General features: G+C 43.6%; 1 long non-coding RNA gene across 1 annotated transcript; it reads right to left on the bottom strand.

Moving 5' to 3' along the window:
• Positions 1-16730: 16730 nt before the first annotated feature.
• LOC135542647 (uncharacterized) lies at positions 16731-22926 on the bottom strand. The gene is made up of 3 exons (XR_010456115.1): positions 22633-22926; positions 22335-22415; positions 16731-19069 (listed from the first exon to the last, which is right to left on the bottom strand). It is a non-coding gene; the product is annotated as an uncharacterized LOC135542647 (long non-coding RNA).
• Positions 22927-24316: the final 1390 nt, after the last annotated feature.

Raw genomic sequence — 24316 nt, 5'->3', positions numbered from 1 at the left:
CCTGTGAATGTGTCAACCGTCACCGCCATACCTGTCACAAAGGGAAGCCATAAGCTCAACCAAGCCAACGAGGCCACGGAGCAGGGGTCCAACGCCCTGGGAGAACTTATGTCGTGACCCCCTTGAAGGAATAGGAACCCGGTGAAGGATAAATTACCCAGTACCTCTGAAAAAAACAGGGAAGACCCGTGTGGGAAAATAGGCTGCTCCTTCACCGCATATGCGGTGCCCCTCGCCGCTATCGTCCCTTAGCAGGATGCGTTGGGGCAGGTGAAGGACCCCATTGTCGTTCGGGTGCAGGTGGGTGGCGATGGTCCATCTGCCTTGGACCCGGGGCCTGAGGAGGCGGCATGAACCGTCTCAGGGTCTCCCGGTCCCTACGAACCTTACCGGTCTGCTCTAGAATGTCATCAACTCCTCGGCCAAACATCAGCCCTGGGGTGACGGGGTGAGTGGCAAATGTCCGCCAGCCATTTTGATGGCACCGATTGTGCCAGCCAGAGATGGCGCCGGGAGGTAACCACCTGCACCATGGCACCTGCACCATGGCCCGTCCCTTTCAGCCAGCCACATCCCTCTGGAGCAGGGAAAGCAGGCAAGACACCTCCCATCACTTCCCGGAGGAGCTCCTATCTGCCGTCCTGCAGCCAGGATAACAGAGTCTGCAGGTAGGGTTGCAGCAGCATGCCCGCGTTGGTAAGCCGTTTTACTGCCTACGCGGAGCCCCACCGGGCCTTCACAACTGGACTGCCGACGTTATCTACCCGAAGGAGTTATCCGGCTGGCTCCTCCGTCGCGACGTTACCTGAACGCCCATCTGCGGCCTGCTAACCGTTAGCTGTCTTATCGGCTGCTATCTGAATAGACAATGGGACAATTTATTTATTTATTTTTGGGCCTTTATTTATTTTTGGGCCTCTATAACTATATCTATTGTTTTTATTTTTGTTGTTGTTGTGCGATTTGGATTAATCCCCTCTACCACACAGAACCCCACTAATCTACTGACGGAACGCAAGAGGTGGCTAATAACAGACCTCCATCCTATGCTAGCTTGCTACCGATGGCCTGGCTAGCTGTCTAAATCGCCGTGACCCCCAACCAACCTCTCCACTCACCGGACCCTTTTGATCACTCGACTAAGCATGCCTCTCAATGTCAATATGCCTTGTCCATTACTGTTCTGGTTAGTGTTTATTGGCTTATTTCACTGTAGAGCCTCTAGTCCTGCTCACTATACCTTATCCAACCTATTAGTTCCACCACCCACACATGCAATGACATCTCCTGGTTTCAATGATGTTTCTAGAGACAATATCTCTCTCTTCATCACAAAATACCTAGGTTTACCTCCACTGTATTCACATCCTACCATACCTTTGTCTGTACATTATACCTTTGATGCTATTTTATCGCCCCCAGAAACCTCCTTTTACTCTCTGTTCCAGACGTTCTAGACGACCAATTCTTATTGCTTTTAGCAGCACCCTTATTCTACTCCTCCTCTGTTCCTCTGGCGATGTAGAGGTGAATCCAGGCCTTGCAGTGCCTAGCTCCACTCCTATTCCCCAGGCGCTCTCTTTTGACGACTTCTGTAACCGTAATAGCCTTGGTTTCATGCATGTTAACTTTAGAAGCCTCCTCCCTAAGTTTGTTCTATTCACTGCTTTAGCACACACTGCCAACCCGGATGTTCTAGCTGTGTCTGAATCCTGGCTGAGGAAGACTACCAAAAATTCTGAAATTTTAATTCCAAACTACAACATTTTCAGACAAGATAGAACTGCCAAAGGGGGCGGTGTTGCAATCTACTGCAAAGATAGCCTGCAGAGTTCAGTCCTACTATCCAGGTCTGTACCCAAACAATTTGAACTTCTACTTTTAAAAATCCACCTCTCTAAAAACAAGTCTCTCACCGTTGCCGCCTGCTATAGACCACCCTCTGCCCCCAGCTGTGCTCTGGACACCATATGTGAACTGATTGCCCCCCATCTATCTTCAGAGCTCGTGCTGCTAGGCGACCTAAACTGGAACATGCTTAACACCCCAGCCATCCTTCAATCTAAACTTGATGCCCTCAATCTCACACAAATTATCAATGAACCTACCAGGTACCTCCCCAAAGCCTTAAACACGGGCACCCTCATAAATATCATCCTAACCAACTTGCCCTCTAAATACACCTCTGCTGTCTTCAACCAAGATCTCAGCGATCACTGCCTTATGCCTGCATCCGTAATGGGTCAGCGGTCAAACGACCTCCACTCATCACTGTAAAACGCTCCCTGAAACACTTCAGCGAGCAGGCCTTTCTAATCGACCTGGCCGGGGTATCCTGGAAGGATATTGATCTCATCCCGTCAGTAGAGGATGCCTGGATATTTTTTTTAAATGCCTTCCTAACCATCTTAAATAAACATACCCCATTCAAGAAATTTAGAACCAGGAACAGATATATCCCCTTGGTTCTCCCCAGACCTGACTGCCCTTAACCAACACAAAAACATCCTATGGCGTTCTGCATTAGCATCGAACAGCCCCCGTGATATGCAGCTGTTCAGGGAAGCTAGAAACCATTATACACAGGCAGTTAGAAAAGCCAAGGCTAGCTTTTTCAAGCAGAAATTTGCTTCCTGCAACACTAACTCAAAAAGGTTCTGGGACACTGTAAAGTCCATGGAGAATAAGAACACCTCCTCCCAGCTGCCCACTGCACTGAAGATAGGAAACACTGTCACCACTGATAAATCCACCATAATTGAGAATTTCAATAAGCATTTTTCTACGGCTGGCCATGCTTTCCACCTGGCTACTCTTTCCACCTGGCTACTCCTACCCCGGTCAACAGCACTGCACCTCCCACAGCAACTCGCCCAAGCCTTCCCCATTTCTCCTTCTCCCAAATCCAGTCAGCTGATGTTCTGAAAGAGCTGCAAAATCTGGACCCCTACAAATCAGTCGGGCAAGACAATCTGAACCCTTTCTTTCTAAAATGATCTGCCAAAATTGTTGCCACCCATATTACTAGCCTGTTCAACCTCTCTTTCGTGTCGTCTGAGATTCCCAAAGATTGGAAAACAGCTGTGGTCATCCCCCTCTTCAAAGGGGGGGACACTCTTGACCCAAACTGCTACAGACCTATATCTATCCTACCATGCCTTTCTAAGGTTTTCGAAAGCCAAGTCAACAAACAGATTACCGACCATTTCGAATCTCACCATACCTTCTCTGCTATGCAATCTGGTTTCAGAGCTGGTCATGGGTGCACCTCAGCCACGCTCAAGGTCCTAAACGATATCTTAACCGCCATCGATAAGAAACATTACTGTGCAGCCGTATTCATTGATCTGGCCAAGGCTTTTGACTCTGTCAATCACCACATCCTCATCGGCAGACTCGACAGCCTTGGTTTCTCAAACGATTGCCTCGCCTGGTTCACCAACTACTTCTCTGATAGAGTTCAGTGTGTCAAATCGGAGGGTCTGCTGTCCGGACCTCTGGCAGTCTCTATGGGGGTGCCACAGGGTTCAATTCTTGGACCGACTCTTCTCTGTATACATCAATGAGGTCGCTCTTGCTGCTGGTGAGTCTCTGATCCACCTCTACGCAGACGACACCATTCTGTATAATTCTGGCCCTTTTTTGGACACTGTGTTAAGCTCTTGATGCTATGGGGGCGCTATTTCATTTTTGGATAAAAAGACGTGCCCGTTTTAAGCGCAATATTTTGTCACAAAAAGATGCTAGACTATGCATATAATTGATAGCTTTGGAAAGAAAACACTCTGACGTTTCCAGAACTGCAAAGATATTCTCTGTGCGTGCCCTAGAACGGGAGCTACAGGCAAAACCAAGATGAAACGGCATCCAGGAAACCAGCAGGATTTTTGAGGCTCCGTTTTCCATTGTCTCCTTATATGGCTGTGAATGCGAGAGGAATGAGCCTGCCCTTTCTGTCGTTTCCCCAAGGTGTCTGCAGCATTGTGACGTATTTGTAGGCATATCATTGGAAGGTTGACCATAAGAGACTACATTTGCCAGGTGTCCGCCCGGTGTCCTCCGTCGAAATTGGTGCGTCTTTTTCAGCTGCTGGTATTTTTCCATGCGATTCTGAGGGGGAAGCAGGCTTCCACGAACTGCATATCAATGAAGAGATATGTGAAAAAACACCTTGAGGATTGATTCCAAACAACGTTTGCCATGTTTCGGTTGATATTATGGAGTTAATTCGGAAAAAGTTTGACGTTTTGGTGACTGAATTTTCGGTTCGTTTCGGTAGCCAAATGTGATGTACAAAACGGAGCGATTTCTCCTACACAAAGATTCTTTCAGGAAAAACTGAACATTTGCTATGTAACTGAGAGTCTCCTCATTGAAAACAACCGAAGCTCTTCAAAGGTAAATTATTTTATTTATTTGGTTATCTGGTTTTTGTGAAAATGTTGTGTGCTAAATGCTACTCAAAATGCTAAGCTAGCTTTGCATACTCTTACACAAATTAGTGATTTGCTATAGTTCAAAAGCACATTTTGAAAATCTGAGATGACAGTGTTGTTAAGAAAAGGCTAAGCTTGAGAGCAGGCGCATATTTTCATTTTATTTGCAATTTTCAGAAATCGTTAACGTTGCGTTATGCTAATGAGCCTGAGGCTTTATTCACGATCCCGGATCCGGGATGGGGAGTATCAAGATTAACAACCCTCCAAGCAAACTTCAATGCCATACAACTCTCCTTCCGTGGCCTCCAATTGTTCTTAAATACAAGTAAAACTAAATGCATGCTCTTCAACCGATCGCTACCCGCACCTACCCGCATGTCCAACATCACTAGTCTGGACGGCTCTGACTTAGAATACGTGGACAACTACAAATACTTAAGTGTCTGGTTAGACTGTAAACTCTCCTTCCAGACCCATATCAAACATCTCCAATCCAAAGTTAAATCTAGAATTGGCTTCCTATTTCGCAACAAAGCATCCTTCACTCATGCTGCCAAACATACCCTTGTAAAACTGACCATCCTACCAATCCTCGACTTTGGCGATGTCATTTACAAAATAGCCTCCAATACCCTACTCAACAAATTGGATGCAGTCTATCACAGTGCAATCCGTTTTGTCACCAAAGCCCCATATACTACCCACCATTGCGACCTGTACGCTCTCGTTGGCTGGCCCTCGCTTCATACTCGTCGCCAAACCCACTGGCTCCATGTCATCTACAAGACCCTGCTAGGTAAAGTCCCCCCTTATCTCAGCTCGCTGGTCACCATAGCATCTCCCACCTGTAGCACACGCTCCAGCAGGTATATCTCTCTAGTCACCCCCAAAACCAATTCTTTCTTTGGCCGCCTCTCCTTCCAGTTCTCTGCTCTCAATGACTGGAACGAACTACAAAAATCTCTGAAACTGGAAACACTTATCTCCCTCACTAGCTTTAAGCACCAACTCACAGATTACTGCACCTGTACATAGCCCACCTATAATTTAGCCCAAACAACTACCTCTTTCCCTACTGTATTTAATTAATTAATTTATTTTACTCCTTTGCACCCCATTATTTTTATTTCTACTTTGCACATTCTTCCATTGCAAATCTACCATTCCAGTGTTTTACTTGCTATATTGTATTTACTTTGCCACCATGGCTTTTTTTGCCTATTCCTCCCTTATCTCACCTCATTTGCTCACATCGTATATAGACTTATTTATACTGTATTATTGACTATATGTTTGTTTTACTCCATGTGTAACTCTGTGTCGTTGTGTGTCTCGAACTGCTTTGCTTTATCTTGGCCAGGTCACAATTGTAAATGAGAACTTGTTCTCAACTTGCCTACCTGGTTAAATAAAGGTGAAATAAAATAAATAAATAAAAGAGAGCAGAGGTACCCATTTGTGGCTTTCAAGTCCGCATCAAAGACTCTGGGGGGGGGGTCCCACCTTCAGTCGCGGGTTCTGCCCTGACAGAGGCCCAGCTCTCCTGCAAAGCCTCGCGGAACTCAGCAGAGATGGTGACAGATTGAGAGAAATCACTGTCCACCAGTTGATGTCCAGTGCAGTGGCTATCCAAGTGAGTTGGCTCCTCATAGCCACTAGATCCACTGGGGGTGATGAAGCCCCGCTGGAGGCTTCCGATGGCCTGTCAGCCTGGTAGCCCCGCTCACGGTGGTGAACAGTGCCAGTTTCGTCCCCCAGGAACAGCCTATCACTGGCCAACAGAGAACAGCTGTTGTCACCATCGAAGCTATCAAGCTACCTCCTGACCCAGGGCATGCGCCCTCCTTTCAATGTGGTCCCAGCTCTGCCAGCAGTGGCTCTGGCCACGCTTCCTGGGGGGGGGGTACTGGGCCCAGTAGAGGGACTAACAGCTCGCTGCCGCACCACTCCTGAGGGAGACTGGTCCCAAGCCTGGCCGACCCACTCGCACATGGCCTCCAATCGTGCCAGGTGCAGGCGTTCTGAGAACACCACACAAAACAGGCATCCAGTAGGGTGCTCCACCGCCCTTTCCGCATGGCTCAAACTCAGGCAGTACATACACAAGGTATAAGGATCCCCAGGAAACCACGATCACACCCGTCACAAAGGGGAGCCAAAAGCTCAGCGAAGCCAACAAGGCCACAGCAGGGATCCGAAGCCCTGGGAGAGCTATGTCATGACCCGCTTGGAGGAATAAGAACCCGGTGAGGGATAAATTACCCAGTACCTTTGCTAACACAGGGGAAGACCCTTGTGGGAAAAACAGGCAGACAAAAAAAACAGCGACCAGGTAACTGCAATATTACCTACCGGTTTAATATCCAATGAGTAAAAACGGCACCATAAGGAGAAACGCCCATTCAGGAACCCCAAAGTTAATGTCTCAACGTAATTTTCCATGATACTCACACTTCTTAAAGGGAATGAACAAGAAAAATCCCTGCAAGATAATTAACAGAACCCGGGGAGCAGCATGTTAAAGCAATTCACAACACACGCATAGAACAAGCCAGTCGGCAAGTTGTGTAAGGTAAATTACAGTTTGTGGCAGCAAGAACCACCAATATATTAATGCATAGTGAGTCGTAGTGTAACGCTAACGAAACTCAAGCACGGCATACCACGGGCGGAAGATACAGATCAACCGCTCGCAGCGAGGGGAGCACTTAAGAGGAGGGGTTGCTCCAGGCTGCAAACAGCCAGTGAGTATACTTCCACGCAAGATATTACACTTACCAAGCGAACTTCTGAAAGTTTGTACCTCAAACATACGGACGTCCGCCGAGAAAATTAAAGAGAACGTGTCACGGCCATGGGGTCTATATATAGGGGCGGACCCCAGCCGTGATACAGGTGTTCACGAGAGTAAATCTGTAAATCCTCACCTCAGATGTATCCTTCCGCCGCGGAGCAATGCCAAAATATTGGAGTGATCCAATATAGTGAAACATAACGAGTTTTTATTGGACAAATTCAGGTTGGTCCCGCCCAATAATATACTATATAGTGGGTGCTGTTCTAAAGTCACCGTCCGCCATTATGATACTGTATTTCAATGTAATGTTTCAAAGGAAAAATATACATTCATTGAACTGAACTATTTATTTAGTGGGGAGTGCAACATAAGAACTCTATTAAAAAATACTTGTTTTTATATTTTCAATTTTTATTGAGAAATGATTGGCTTCTCTTCAGTTCATACAATATTGTGTATTGTTTTTTTTAGAAGTATGTATTACAGTGTCTGTAATGGGGGAAATACGTATTTATCTTCCAAAACATGCTGCTGAAATGAAAACATGTAGCTCACCTCTCTACAGGGCAAAGCAACAGTGTTGATGACTATAATGTAAAGCTGGAGAAGTTTCATGCATGATCCCATAATGTTTTCACTTTTGCTAACCAATTTAAGTTCAATCTGATGTAAATTTACTCCCCCATTAGGTCAGTACAAAGAAATTGCAATAGTCAAGATTAATAAATGTCTCTTACTACAATGAACCTAGGAGCTGGTTCACTCATTACTGTTGGCCTTTTTGTATATGTCATGTAGTACTAGGTGGCTGCTAATGTAAACTACAGTCATTGTCAATGCACAATATTTGTTCAACAGTTGTGATAGGACTATTAGAAAATCCATAAGAACAGCAGTTAAATTGTACCCATGTATCAGGACTTCATGCTTAATAATATCAACAATGGGTTATCGTTTTGTAAGCCAGCTAGCATAAGCAGACATTTGCATACGTGCTTGCTGTGGTTGCACAGTACCACAAGCAGTCAAATAGACCAAAAATAGACCAAAAATAACATTTTCTACACCAATAATTTAGATACTACATATGAAATGTCTTCCCACATCCCTTGAATTGGTGCTGGCTATATCCATCTCCACAATCGTGGTATTGTTGACTAATTGACTGTTTATTTTTTTTCTCTGATTCACTTCAAACACTGTTATTGGCCAAGACATATCGTCAGCTATCCAGGGATTAAATATGTAATCTGTCCCATTTCGTACTATTTTCTTCTGTTGGCCCCCATTTGGTTTGTTTGGTCTCTAGTAAATACACCCTATGGAGGTATTCATTGGCCGCAGACCATAGCAAAACATTTGGCCTGTTGCAAACGGAAACCGTTTACTCTAAGAGCCACACCGAAGCAAATATAGCCAAACGGGGAGGTACCTACCCAAATTTGATCAATAGAAACTGTTTTCATCGTAAGACTGTTGGTAGTAAGCCATTTCCATTGCAAATCATTTGTTACTACGGTCTGCGACTAATGAATACACCCCTTGGCATTACCTGGTCAGACCAATGGGTCAGCCATCAACCTAGCCATAACATTACGTTTTAGAAGGAATTCTCTCCTAGTTGTGATGAACATACAGTACCAGTCAAAAGTTTGGACACACCTACTCATTCCAGGGTTTTTCTTTATTTTGACTATTTTCTACATTGTAGAATAATAGTGAATAAATCAAAACTATAAAATAACAATTTTTTTAAATGAACCTTTATTTAACTAGGCCAGTAAGTTTAAGAACAAATTCTTATTTACAATGATGCCTACCGCGGCCAAACCCTAACCCGGACAGCGCTGGGCCAATTGTGCGCCGCCCCACTGTCGGTTGTGATACAGCCCAGGATCGAATCAGGGTCTGTAGTGATGAACAGTGCACAAGAAAGTATTAAATCCAGTTGTTAGCTGCTACCTCCACCCAAAATCAAAAATGTATTACATGTTATGTTCTCGCTTTGCGCATACACCGGTCTGTGTTTCACACATGTTTGTTGTAGTTAATCAGCCCTGCAATACAGGCTTATTTAAAGTCTAGTATCTAGGCCAGTTAAGTAGAGCTGGTTAAGGAAACTAGCAAAGTAAAAAAAAGTAAAAAAAATAAAATAAAAGTTGGGAGTAACTTTGTTAGCCTCATTCTAATATACTTCAATCTCTCGCTAGAAACAGCTTGGCACAATTATGCACCTGTTGACAAAGGAGGCTGTTTGTAAAATCTGCAAACTATTCCTTAGAGGTCTCTGCGGCTTTACAAAATGAAAATGAGAAACTGAAGGTGGAGCAGATGGATAAAGATCTGAAGGCGATGGTTGAGAAGGGTGAGGGGTGAGAAGAACCCGAAAAGACCAACCCACATTCTGCACAATGGAAAGATCTTTCAAATTAAGCCAGTTGGTGAGTGAGGGCCCAGCAACTCATCACTGTCTATGGTTTACTTGTACTGATAGTTTGTCTTCCACATGTTTCTAAAAGGGAAATGTTGTAAAGTTTTATCTGCTTGTTATTTAAGATCTTCCCAATGATGCCTGTTAACAATGTGAAGACAAACACCGTAGCCTCAGCATTGCTCAGCATGGGAGATGTCCGTCGAGTAAACACTGTCATCGTACGGGAAGAGGTATGTCCTTGTAACTTATGTTCATTTTCTGTGTATGATTTTAACAAATCTGTCAAATGTCTGTCTATATTAAAATAATGACTCCTCCATTCCAGACTACTGCGAGAAATACAGGGTCTAGCACCGACCCGGTGAAGAAGAGGAGTGAGGTGAAATCAGGAACTAAAACGTCAGTCATTGAAGGTAATATCCCAAGAAACATGGGTTCAGTCCTAAATGGCACCCCAGGGCTTGACATTCAGGCATTTGTCAGAGCCAACTGAAAGTTAATGGCAAGATCTTAGGGAAAGCGGATGATGCACGCATAATTTCAATAGCAGGTGATTTTATTTTTCATATGCGGGCTGAGCTTATTATAACCTACCCTACATACCAAAACAATTACATTTTAACTTGACAAAGTCATATTTACATTGATCGTTTAGAGGGAAAAAATAAAACCTTGGCAAAATCTATTTTTTTAACAGTCATCAGGATGTTGTAGGACCCTGTAAAATCCTTAATTTGTCATTCAGTTTTCCAGGTTTGGTTTTCGGGTTTCTGAGGTTTTTTTCTTTGTTTTGACTCTCAAAATCATACTTTTCTTTGGGGAAAAACAACCAAATTGGATGTTCCAAGTACACAACCATGCTTAAACCACAACAATAGACCACTGTTGAGGTCTGGGATTAATTATTTTATTTGATCTTTTATTGGGGGAGTGTGTAGTTACCCTTTAATTCAGTTGTGCACCCTGGCAAGAGACCTTTGTGTTTGGCTAGCGGTGTTTCTGTAGCCTACCGTACAATGTATACTGTGCATCACTGGAGGTTGGTACCACCTTAATTGGGGAGGGTGGGCTTGTGGTAATGGCTGGAGTGGAATGATTTCAAATACGTGGTTTTCATGTGTTTGATGCCATTTCATTCACTCCGTTCTGGCCATGATTATGAGCCGTCCTACGCTCACCAGCCTACTGTGGTGTACATGTGATTGCAAAGTTTGCTAAACAAATGCCCACCTGGTTGATACAAATCATCATTATATCATTCTGCCAGGTAGGCCTACTTTGTAGTCAACATTTAATTGGGAAGTTTTTTGGGGAAAGCCTTTAAAGGACAGTTTCGGCATGCTAACTGGCAAAAGAACATACAGGCATTACTTCTTCAGAAAGTTCCAGGAAATACAAATCACTGATGCATTCTTTTTTTTCATGAGTTATGAGAAACTAGTGCAATTAAACACATTTTTGAATAAATTCAATAAAATTTAAAAAATTAAAATCTGTCAGACAGATATTTTTCTTTAAATACCGATTTAAAAAAAACACAGCTCAGACATCAGACCAAACTTTTTAAACACCAGGTTTGTCCACCGATTCTTGCCTTCACATTCACTGGTAGTGTCACGTTCGCCGAATGGAGGAGACCAAGGCGCAGCGTGATATGAATACATCTTCTATTTATTAATGAAGACGGACACTAAACAACTACAAAAACAACAAGACGAACGTGAAGCTATACTACAAACGTGCAGAAACAAGCAACTAGACATAGACAATAACCCACAAAATACCCAAAGAAATGGCTGCCTAAATATGGTTCCCAATCAGAGAAAACGATAAACACTAATTGAGAACCAATCTAGGCAACCATAGACATATATAAACACCTAGATGATGAACAACCCCATAAACCTACAAAACCCCTTGACAGAACAAAAAACACATACATCACCCATGTCACACCCTGACCTAACCAAAACAATAAACAAAACAAAGAATACTCAGGTCAGGGCGAGACAGTACCCCCCCACAAAGGTGCGGACTCCAGCCGCAAAACCTAATCTAAAGGGGAGGGTCCTGGTGGGCCTTTTTCATAGCGGCAGCTCGGGTGTAGGACGTGGACCCCGCTCTACCTCAGTCTTGGCCCACTTAGGTGGCGCCTCTGGAGCGAGGACCCTCGCAGCGGACCCCGGACTGAAGATCATCGTAGAGGGCGTCACTGGACTGAGGAGCGGCTCTGGCTGCTCCGGACAGAAGGGAGATTCCAGCATCGCCGGCATGACAGGCGGCATCGGCAGCTCCTGGTTGGCTGACGGCTCTGGCGGCTCCTGGCTGGCTGACGGCTCTGGCGGCTCCTGGCTGGCTGACGGCTCTGGCGGCTCAGGACAGGAGGGAGACTCTGGCGGATCCGGACTGGAGGGAGACTCTGGCGGATCCGGACTGCGACCCGTCGTGGTAGGTTCCGGACCGCGACCCGTCGTGGTAGAATCCGGACCGCGACCCGTCGTGGTAGACTCCGGACCGCGACCCGTCGTGGTAGGTTCCGGACCGCGACCCGTCGTGGTAGGTTCCGGACCGCGACCCGTCGTGGTAGGTTCCGGACCGCGACCCGTCGTGGTAGGTTCCGGACCGCGACCCGTCGTGGTAGAATCCGGACCGCGACCCTTCGTGGTAGGTTCCGGACCGCGACCCGTCGTGGTAGACTCCGGACCGCGACCCGTCGTGGTAGGTTCCGGACCGCGACCCGTCGTGGTAGGTTCCGGACCGCGACCCGTCGTGGTAGGTTCCGGACCGCGACCCGTCGTGGTAGGTTCCGGACTGCGACCCGACGTAGGAGGTTCCGGTCTGCGGCCCGTCGTAGGAGGTTCCGTTCTGTAGACTGTTGCCGGACGTTCTGGACTGGGTACTGTAGCCGGACGCTCTGGACTGGGTACTGTTGCCGGACGCTCTGAACTGGGTATTGTAGCCGGAAACTCTGGACTGGGTACTGTTGCCGGACGCTCTGGACTGGGTATTGTAGCCGGACGCTCTGGACTGTGTATTGTAGCCGGACGCTCTGGGCTGGGTACTGTAGCCGGACGCTCTGGACTGGGTACTGTTGCCGGACGCTCTGGACTGGCGAGGCGCACTATAGGCCTGGTGCGTGGTGCCGGCACTGGTGGTACTGGGCCGAGGACATGCACCTCAGGGTGAGTGCGGGGAGCAGGCACAGGACGTACTGGGCTGTGGAGGCGTACTGGAGGTCTGGAGTGTAAAGCTGACACAATCCGCCCTGGCTGGATGCTTATTCTAGCCCGGCCAATGCGAGGAGCTGGAATATAGCGCACAGGGCTAGAAATGCGCACTGGAGACACCGTGCACATCTCTGCATAACAGGTGCCTGACCAGTTACACGCTCCCCACGGTAAGCATGAGGAGTTGGCTCAGGTCTCCTACCTGACTTAGCCAATCTCCTCGTGTGCCCTCCCCCAAAAAATTATTGGGGCTGCCTCTCGGGCTTCCGTGCTAGCCGTGTACCCTTATATCTTCGCTGTTCCACCATTCTCCTGTATCCCTCCTCGCACTGTTCCAAAGAATCCCATGCAGGCTCTGGCACTCTCCCTGGATCGATCGACCAACTCTCAATCTCCTCCCATGTTGTTTCCCATTCGTCCTTCTCCCGGGTCCATTTCTCCATTAAGCGCTGTTCCTCCCAATCACGCTGCTTGGTCCTTTTATGGTGGGTTATTCTGTCACGTTCATCGAATGGAGGAGACCAAGGCACAGCATGATATGAATACATATTCTATTTATTAATGAAGACGGACACTAAACAAACTACAAAAACAAACGTGAAGCTACACTACAAACGTGCAGACACAAGCAACTAGACATAGACAATAACCCACGAAATACCCAAAGAAATGGCTGCCTAAATATGGTTCCCAATCAGAGACAACGATAAACACCTGCCTCTAATTGAGAACCAATCTAGGCAATCATAGACATATATAAACACCTAGATGATAAACAATCCCATAAACCTACAAAACCCCTAGACAGTACAAAAACACATACATCACCCATGTCAGACCCTGACCTAACCAAAACAATAAAGAAAACAAAGAATACTCAGGTCAGGGTGTGACAGGTAGGCTAGATATCATAACTTGAAATGTATTTTGTACTGCTTTCCTATGCCTACCGCTCTTCTGTGAGCTGCTCCACAATCAGTTGTTTGAAGGATGCACGCTCTCGCTGCCCGGTGATATTCCGCTCAAAGTAGGCAGTGTGTGGCACAGTGTGCTAAATAATCTATATAACGAGCTAACCACTTCAGGGATTTTTTTTCATCAATTAGCCTAGATTGAAAATGGCATTATATATTTTTTTTTCAATGGCCCAAGCAGGCCACTGACATGGATGATTGACTGACCCGGAGGGTTTCCAAAACCTCCCGAGACCAGTGGGTGGCCCTGTAAGTTGAGCCCTTCACCCTATTCACTATATAGGGGTGCCATTTGGGACACAGCCATACAGTTGTTGCTGGTACAGTTTTGTGTTGTGTGAAAGATGGCTGTCAAACCAGTCACTTACTGTAGCATAGTGCCTGTATATTCCTCTCATCTGTAGGTGCTGCAGAGGCTTACAGTAAACAGAGACTTATTCTCCTCTTCTCTCTGTGGGAGACTCACGTGGACTGAACACAAAGCCTTCATTTAGAGACACTGAATCCAAGAGTGAACCTATGAGAGCTGTTGTTCCAGAGGAAACAGACAGCGGGAGAGGCGGTCATGAAAAGGAAACAAGCAGCCGTACTGGGACAGGATCCATAGAATACAGCCACGGAATACAGCAGAGCATTTCCACAGAAAACAGCCACGGAATACAGCAGAGCATTTCCACAGAATACAGCCACGGAATTCAGCAGAGCATTTCCACAGAATACAGCCACGGAATACAGCAGAGCATTTCCACAGAAAACAGCCACGTTATACAGCAGAGCATTTCCACAGAATACAGCCACGGAATACAGCAGAGCATTTCCACAGAAAACAGCCACAGAATACAGCAGAGCATTTCCAAGCTGAGGAAACCCTTCAAGTGTTACATATGTGAGAAGACCGTCCACGCAAACTGTCTGTTGAAACGCCATATAGTAGTTCACAATAAACCGAAGGGGCCCTATAAGTGTGACATTTGTGCGAAAACCTTCCACCTGAACTGTATGCTGACTCAACACATGCAAACTCACTCAAAAGAGAAACCTTTCAAAGTTTGCGGAAAGAAATTCAGTAGTAAGACAAATCTGAAATCACATGAGTTTGTTCATGCAGAGATGAAACCGTTCACCTGCCTCACTTGTGGACGAGGTTTCGCCTCAAAGTACATGCTTGACGTACACCAGCGAGTTCACACAGGTGAGAAACCATACAGCTGTACTACGTGTGGAAAGAATTTCAGTATATCTCAAAACCTGAAAACGCATATTAGATCTGTACATACAGAACGCCCACACCCATGCTCCCAGTGTGACAAGACCTTCTGGCGTCCTGTCGAAATGCAGGACCACCAGGTAGTTCACACAGGGGAGAAGCCATTTAGATGTGAAATATGTCAAGCTACTTTCAGCTTTAAGGAGAACCTTACGAGACACCATCGAATCACACGAAGAAGAGGCCGCACACATGTGAGGCGTGTGGAAAGACATACATTCAGTCCACCAACTTAAAAGCTTACATGCTAGTTCATGGGGCATTAAAACCATTTATGTGTGACGTTTGTGGAAGACTTACCTTTACAATTATCAACTGAGAATTCACAAGCTATCACATGTGGCTGATGGAGAGGGGCACTCAAGAACCAGAAAGAACAAGGCCAACCAACAAAAACAAACTGACCAAACAAAACCCCTCAGCTACGAGATATGTTTGAAGGGCTTCAGCTCCATCGGTTCTCTGAAAACACATGGAAGAATTCACACAGGAGAAAACAACTTGTTCCACATGCGGAAAGACTTTTCTCCATAAAGTTACTTTTGACTATCACCAGAAATTACACACCGGAGAGAAGCCCAATGCTTGTGGTTGTTGTGGAAAGAGATTTATTACAAAACAATCTCTTAAGATACATGAGCTGATCCATACAGGTGAGATACCACATAAGTGCAGTGATTGTGGGAAGACTTTTGAATTTATCGGTAATCTCAAAAGACATGAGCGAGTCCACACGGGAGAGAAGCCTTTCAGCTGTGATGTCTGTGGGACACGATTCAGACAAGCCAATTATGTCAAAACCCACATGCAAGTGCACACATGAGTCAGGCCATAGTCCTGCAAGAGATGTGGAAAAGGCTTTTCTGATTCAAGACACTTCAAAAAGCACAACTGTGTCAGCAGCTAACGCAAATCTTATGATCGCACTTTCAGAAGTAAGAAATGAGGATTACATGCCATGATGATGCAATCTCAATAACTTGGATATCTAATAACTTGAGTCAGATGTGTATGAGTCTGAATGCTGATAGACAGTTTTTTTTGTGTGGATATCCAAAATTATTCCAGAATCTTGGCATGTAAATGATTTCTATACTGTGATGATCACATCCCTAATATTCATTGTCCAGTTATATTAGACAAGTCCATATATTAACAACACTTTTTGTTCTTTGAAATAGCCATAACTACTAGGTTGGATGGTCTTATGGGATTCTTTAGGTGCAGGGGAGGATTAACAAATACCATTTATGCAGGGTAGAAACTTGGAGAGTGACGAGATAACCAAACATAAAAACAGCACAGTCATTTGTGAAATAAACTTTACTGTTGATGCAAGATCATTTCAAGGATATAACAAAAATAAACCTGGAATAAAGACTGATACAATATTGTATTTGTGTGTTTCTGTTGTAGTCCTTTCTTATTGAGTGTCTCTGACTGTGCCTTCCACACTGTAGTATAGAGATCAAGTCTCCTCTCCAGAGTGATGCCTCTTCTGGTGGCGTTTTCTATCGTTCATTTGGGAGAAGCTTTGTCCACATTCTGAGCAGTGGTACGGTTTCTCTCCAGTGTGCATTCTCACGTGTATTGTGAGTGAGTTCTTTTGGAAAAATCTTTTTCCACAGCAGGAGCACTGAAAAGGTCTCTCTTTATTATGCACCCTTCTCACATGACTCATCACATCACATGAACGAGAAAAAGTATTTCCACATTCCGAGCAAGGATAGGCTGCTCTTTCTCCAGAAAGTTTGAACTTGTGCGCTTGCTTGTGACACTTAAATGTTTTTTCATGTGCAAAACTCTTCCCACAATCAGTGCAGCAGTACGGTTTCTCCCCAGTGTGTGTTCGCTGGTGGTCTTCCAACTGACGCAAATTTGTAAAACCCTCCCCGCAGTCAGTGCAGAGGAATGGTATTTTTCCACTTCCAGTGTGTATTTTTTGGTGTCTTTCAAACTTTGCCTTGTTTAAGAAATACTTTCCACAGTCAGAACAGTGGAGTGCCAGTTCTACGGAATGTACTGGAAGGTGTGATCGTAGTTTTGCCATGTCAGGAAATCTTTTATCACACCTTGAACAGCGGTGACGTTTCTTTTCCTTGTGTGTTACTTGATGTTGTTTAAGCCTCTCCTTTCCTGCAAAGCTTTTGTCACAATTAGAGCAGTGGTAAGGCTTTTCTCCTGTGTGTGTTTCCCGATGTCTTTTAAGATGATATCCGCGCGTAAAACTCTTATCGCAGTCGGAACAGTGGTGACGCTTTTCCCTTGGTGAGATCTTCTCTGTGTGTTTCCGCTGGTGCTTTTTCAACGACCATAACAGTTTGAATCTCTTCCCACAGTCGGGGCAAAGGTGAGGCCTTTCTTGACTATGTACTTCCATGTGTATTTTTAGGTCTACTGGTTCAGAAAAGCTCTTATCACAGTTAGGACAATCACCCTCTTTCTTATGTGTCCTCTGGTGACTTTTCAGAAGATCCGAGCGGGTAAAACTTTTCCCACAATCAGGGCAGCGAAAATGTTTCTCTCCCGTATGCGTTCGCTGGTGTAGTTTAAGTTTATCCACCTTAGAAAAACTTTTACCACAATAAGAGCACTCAAGAAGCCCCAAAGTATGTTTTTGTTGGTGCATTTCAAATGCATTTAACAACTGGAATCTCTTCCCACAGTCTGGGCAAAGGTATGGCTTTTCTCCAGCATGTACATGCATGTGTGTGTTCAGATCCTCTGGTTTGGAGAAACATTCTTCACAATGATTGCAGTGGAAGTATTTCCCTTTCATATGCTTTCGCTGGTGGTGTATTTTCAGATCATACGACTGAGAATAACTTTTGCCACAATCAGAGCAGCGATGAGGCTTCTCTCCCGTATGTGTTCGTTGGTGTCTTTTAAGATGATAAACTCGTATAAAGTTCTTCCCACAGTCGGAGCAGGGATGACGCCTCTCACCTCCATTAGAACTCACAATAGGGTCATCGGAAGTATCATGATGAGGCTTCTCTCTGTTCTCCAGGGTTGTTTGGGGCAGTTGTCTTTCTGGGTGCTGATTTTTACCAAGTTCAGGCACACTGTCTACATTTGCTGGACTGCTGGTAGCTTTGAAGGTATTCTCCAGCAGGTGTTTTTCAAGCTTCTCCAATAGGACAAAGCTTTCCACACATTTAGTGGAGTGAAAATGATGTTTGTCTTTCACGTGTATTTTTTGGTGTGACTTGAGATTATCTAATCGAGCAAAACTTCTGTTGCAATCAGAGCAGTTGTGAGGCTTCTCTCCAGTATGTGTTCGCTGGTGTCTTATAAGATCCCTTACTTTTTGAAAGCTCCTACCACAGTAGGCGCAGTAGTGAGGCTTTTCTCCTCCAGGACTGAAGCCATTAGTGTCATTAGTATCTAGGAGATCTTCTGCATTCTCCTGCGTTGTTTGAGGTTGTTGTGGTCTTTCTGAGTTTTGATTCTTCTCTGATTGGCACTGGACATTGGCTGGGCATTGCTGTTTGCTATGTGAAAGCACACTCTCTACATTTGCTGCACTGCTGGCAGCTTTGAAGGCATACTCTGGCAGGTCCTGTGGCTTTTTCACAAGTTCAGTTTGACGAATGCGTGTGACAGCTTTATCCAGTGTTAGTTCTGGGTCAATTTGTAATTGCTTGGACAATCTTCTGTCATGTAAGCCTGCGACTACTCGGTCTCTTATCATCTCACTGAGCAGAGCTCCATAACCACAATGTTCTGACAAACAATGAAGTGCAGAGATAAAATCATCAGCTGTCTCTCCTGCTTCCTGTTGTCTTTGGTTGAATTTTGTTCGTTCTAATATAACATTCCTCCTAACTGCCAAATGTCCATCCTGCTGCTTATTATTAGAACTGTGGAAGAGGTCCCGCTTGATCAGGTTGTCATCTTGCAGGTCTTCTGAGGTGTCCATCTCCTCTGCCTGGAAATACATTTAAAATGTCATAATTACTAGTAGGCCTATCGTCTCTGTTCTCTAAAACAACATTCATTTTGTTATAATATAGCCTACTTTTCATTATGGTTAAAGTCCAAATTAGAATAGATAGCATATACAATAAATAGCTAAACAAATAACTTAGGGTCTTCACATCTTTACAGTAGTAGCTAGGTCTAATAATTTGAAATACCTAGCAGTATCAACATGATAATGATGATTTGTCATTGGGTCTAGAGATCCCCTGCTATAGCATATTGATAGCATGGGCTAATGATCTAGGCTAGAGAAGGTTCATTGACAGTAGTATTAGTAGTGAACATTTCTATGTAAAAAGCCCCATGATCACTAGCATGTGAAGTTCATGGGAGCACATCAAATTTGGTGCCAATGAATCTGGGGTTTTTTCAAACATTTTTTTATTTTTTATTCAACCATTTTTTCCATCCTAACATTTGGAATAAGCCGAGGCTTTGTTTTCTGGTCCAAAAAAACTCGGGGAGGTAAATATGCACCGACACCAATTAAATTGGACAATTATTGCTATTTCTAGGAAACGTGACATTAGCTAGGTTTCCATTCCAATTGGCGATAGATTGTAATGTGAATATTCTAGAATCCGCATAAAGAAACTATGCGCATTTTCTCATCAGTGGTATGTTTCCACCAAATGGACTTGATGCAGATACAAATCAGTGCGATGACATACTGCACACAAAGAAAACATCTAGCCGAACAAGTCTTAAAAGGTATTAGAAATACAGCACCAGTCAAAAGTCTGGACACACCTACTCATTCAAGGGTTTTTATTTATTTTTTACTATTTTCTACATTGTAGAATAATAGTGAAGACATCAAAACCTTGAAATAACACATATGGAATCATGTTGAAACAAAATAATGTTAAACAAATCCAAATATATTCTAGATTCATCAAAGTAGCCACCATTTGCCTTGACAGCTTTGCACACTCTTAGTATTCTCTCAACCAGCTTCACCTGGAATGCTTTTTCAACTCTTGAAGGAGTTCCCACATGTGCTGAGTGCTTGTTGGCTGCTTTTCCTTCACTCTGCGGTCCAACTCATCCCAAACCATCTCAATTGGGTTGAGGTTGGGTCATCTGATGCAGCCCTCTATCACTCTCTTTCGTCAAATAGCCCTTACACAGCCTGGGGTCTTTTTTCCTGTTGAAAAACAAATGATATTCCCACTAAGTGCAAACCAGATGGGATGGCGTATCACTGCAGAATGCTGTTGTAGCCATGCTGGTTAAGTGTGCCTTGAATTCAAAATAAATCACGGACAGTGTCGTTAGCAAAGTACCATCACACCACCTCCTCAATGCTTCACGATTGGAACCACACATGCGGAGATCATCCGTTCACCTACTCTGCGTCTCACGAAGACACGGCAGTTGGAAACAAAAATCTCATATTTAGACCGACCAAAGGACAGATTTCCACCGGTCTAATGTCCATTGCTCATGTTTCTTGGCCCAAGCAAGTATCTTCTTATTTGTGTCCTTTAGTAGTGGTTTCTTTGCAGCAATTTGACCATGAAAGCCTGATTTCACACAGTCTCCTCTGAACAGTTGAGCTGTCTGTTACTTGAACTCTAAAACATTTATTTGGGCTGCAATTTCTGAGGCTGGTAACTCTAATGAACTTATCCTCTGCAGCAGAGGTAACTCTGGGTCTTCCTTTCCTGTGGTGGTCCTCATGAGAGCCAGTTTCATCATAGCGCTTGATAGTTTTTGCGACTGCACTAAAAGACACTTTCAAAGTTCTTAACATTTTCCGGATTGACTGACCTTCATGTCTTAAAGTAATGATGGACTGTGGTTAATCTTTGCTTATTTGAGGTGTTCTTGCCATAATATGGACATGGTCATTTAACAAATAGGGCTATCTTCTGTATACTACCCCTACCTTGTCACAACACAACTGATTGGCTCAAACGCATTAAGAAGGAAAGAAATTACACAAATTAACTTTGAACAAGGCACACCTGTTAATTGAAATGCATTCCAGGTGACTACCGCATTAAGCTGGTTGAGAGAATGCCAAGCGTGTGCTAAGCTGTCATCAAGGTAAAGGGTGGCTACTTTGAATAATTTAAAATATACAATATATTTTGATTTAACACTTTTTTTGGTTACTACATGATTCCATATGAGTTATTTCATAGTTTGATGTCTTTGCTATTATTCTACCGTGTAGAAAATGGTAAAAAAAAAAAAAAACCTTGAATGAGTAGATGTGTTCAAACCTTTGACTGGTACTGTACATCCAAACAATAACGTTGAAGTAAAGACCCCTGCCAACTAATATCAACATTTAGACTTGCAGAAACTATTTCACTTCTGTAAGTTTAAGAAATCTTGCTTAGTGTCTTGGCATTTTGTTACCAAACACCCACATCTTTAAAATATTAAGTGTTAAAGTGCATCATTATGTTGCCAAATCAGTAAAAGAATGACCAAAAAAAAAAAAAAAAATCAGTAACAGAATGACTGCAACTGAATTAGTTACAATGGGAATTCATAGTAGTCACAAACTGTCCTCACTTCCGCTGGCATACTCTTATGTTCAGCTCATAACTGTTTACTTTCTCTTTCTGTCACCTGGTGGTCAAAGCAAGTGTGAGAGAATCTGGACAACCCCTCCCTCTCTCTTCTCGCTCCAGTTAATGTCACTGCTCCCGGCTCTTAATGACACCTACCCATGAGCCGCCTTTCTTTTAAATGACTGTAACCAGCCCTGTCACCCACTGAGCTCCAACCAACACCGGACGTCCATGGACATTTGAAATGTAGTTCAATTTGGTCAGTCCAAATCTGAACCAATCATAGACTTCTGTTTCACAAGTTTGGACAGCACAGTACAGTAAAGAAAAGTAGAGTATAGGACAGTACAGTATGGTACTCTACAATAATTAATTACAGTAGTGTACACTAGAGTAGAGTACATTTTAAAATGTAGTGTATTTTAGTCTTCTGTGCTATACATTGATTTCCAAACTTGTGAAACATAGATGTCTTTGATTTTTTTAAGCACTTTATAAAATACAATTGATTGATTTGGTCCAGACCATCCAAACGTCCTTTTGTTTGCGAGCTCATTAGGAGAACAGCCAGTCTGGAAAATAATACCCAAACATGCAAAGGAGGATATTACATTTGTCTACCTTTGTGTTTATTCAGCAGCCATGATATCATTATGTTCCTGGGTGTTAATCCACTTCACTTACGGTAGTTCAAAAACATGCCGTCTTTCTGCAGACATCTTTGAATCTTACTTTGGAGTAGATATTTACGTTTTTTGGAAAATCCTGTCACAAAAAAACGCAGGGAGATTTTACCATCATTCTGTTACTAACCTTTACATCTGCACTATTCGAGTAAATGTGTTTTTGTGCAATTTTCTGGGTATTATTAAAAATAGGCCTTGGGCATAGAGCTGTATGGTTTGTTTAACTTTGTAATCAATGGTTATTGTTTGTCATACTTTTAAAGTGAAAAATAGTAGTCTCCGCGTCATTCTGTTACCATGGAATTGCCCGGCTCCTCTTCATCTCGGTTCTCCTGCATTGGTTGGGGTAGTACTGCGTCTTTTTCAAGTTCCGCCATTTTCTCTGACGTGTTTTGAATGACAACAGAAGGGGTTCGGGTAAAACCAGAGGCTGCAAACCACCGAAGTCTGCTATGCTAATCTATACAAAATAGTTTTTGCTGGTAGTAATTTAAGCTTTTGGTAAGATTTATATTCAAAGGGAAATAAAAAATAAAAAGCTTATCTCACAAGATCCTTGCTGCTGCACGTCTATCCGCTGTCTGGTTAGCTATTCCTCTCTCCACGTGTGTGTCGTGAGCAACATTAGCGTGAATAACAAGTGTCATCCGCGGTTCGTTTTCAAAATATCAGTCCCTCATTGAAACCGATGCAAACTGATAAACATTTTGAAAACATGCCACAATTGGACAACATTTACATTTAACATAATGCTAAGCAAGGTTGAGATGTTATATAAATTCTCAAAACACATTTAATTGATTCATTTGAATAAGGTGAAATTGCTGTTTTCAATGTATTTGAATTCAGAATTATTTGGGGGCATACATATATGCACTGTACAGCCTAAGGTATGTAATGTGCACCTATGAAATGGAGTATCAGCCTACTCAGTGACACCCACAGAACACAACTATGTAGAGTTTACACATATTAGCGTACTAGCTCTTATTACAGGACTTTGACAATGGGAAATCACCATCCCAGTCAGTCTATTTGGCATTCATATCGCACTGTACAGCCTGAGCTACGAATTGTGTACCCATGAAATTGGGTATCAGCCGACTCAGTGATACCCACAAAACAAGGTTTGAATGTTATATAAATGAAACAAAATAAATTTATTGGGTAATTTTTACAAAAACAACTAAAAATCTGTTGAAATCACACTGTGGGTGTATTTCAATTCAGAATTGCATTGGGGGCACCATCCCACTTCAATATACACAATAGACTGACTGGAAAGGTGATTTCCCACAGTCAAAGTCCTGAAATAAAAGCTACGATGCTAATATTTGTGAAAACTCATCGTTATGGCTGTAACGGGACTACATTTTAAGAGTTCCTCTAAGCAACTTTGGTCAGTAACAAATGTATTTTGATAACGCTTTCAGAGCTGTCTACGGGAGTGAACGTTATTTATAATAAGAATTACATGGAAAATGGCTGGCCCTCCCTTCAGCAAAATATATTTTATACCCTCCCTGACCCTCCCCTATACCCCAAATAATAATTCAAACAAAGTGGATAGCAGAGAACCTGTCTACCGTTTACCCTCACTTCTTGGACAGACCAGAGCCTTGAATATGCAGTTTTAGAAATGGTTCTTTGTCTTGTAAGCATTATATGGCAAGGAATATTGATAATGCAAAGGGCTGCAGGCCAGAAGGTTGAGTTTGCAGACTACCGTGGACAAGAGTAGGGGTGGAATTAATCTATCATCGTATTTGCTGGCCGAGGAAAAAAATAGCATTTTAAACTCAGCTAAAAAATAAACATCCCTTTTTCAGTACTCTGTCTTTCAAAGAGAATTCATAAAAATCCAAATAACTTCACAGATCTTCATTGTAAAGGGTTTAAACACTGTTCCCCATGCTTGTTCAATGAACCATAAACAATTAATGAACATGCACCTGTGGAACGGTCGTTAAGACACTAACA

This window comes from Oncorhynchus masou, chromosome 6, assembly GCF_036934945.1.
Source record: "Oncorhynchus masou masou isolate Uvic2021 chromosome 6, UVic_Omas_1.1, whole genome shotgun sequence".
Lineage (NCBI taxonomy): Eukaryota > Metazoa > Chordata > Actinopteri > Salmoniformes > Salmonidae > Oncorhynchus > Oncorhynchus masou.
The sequence above is the reverse complement of the archived record's forward strand: the minus strand, read 5'-3'. Positions and strand labels throughout refer to the sequence as shown.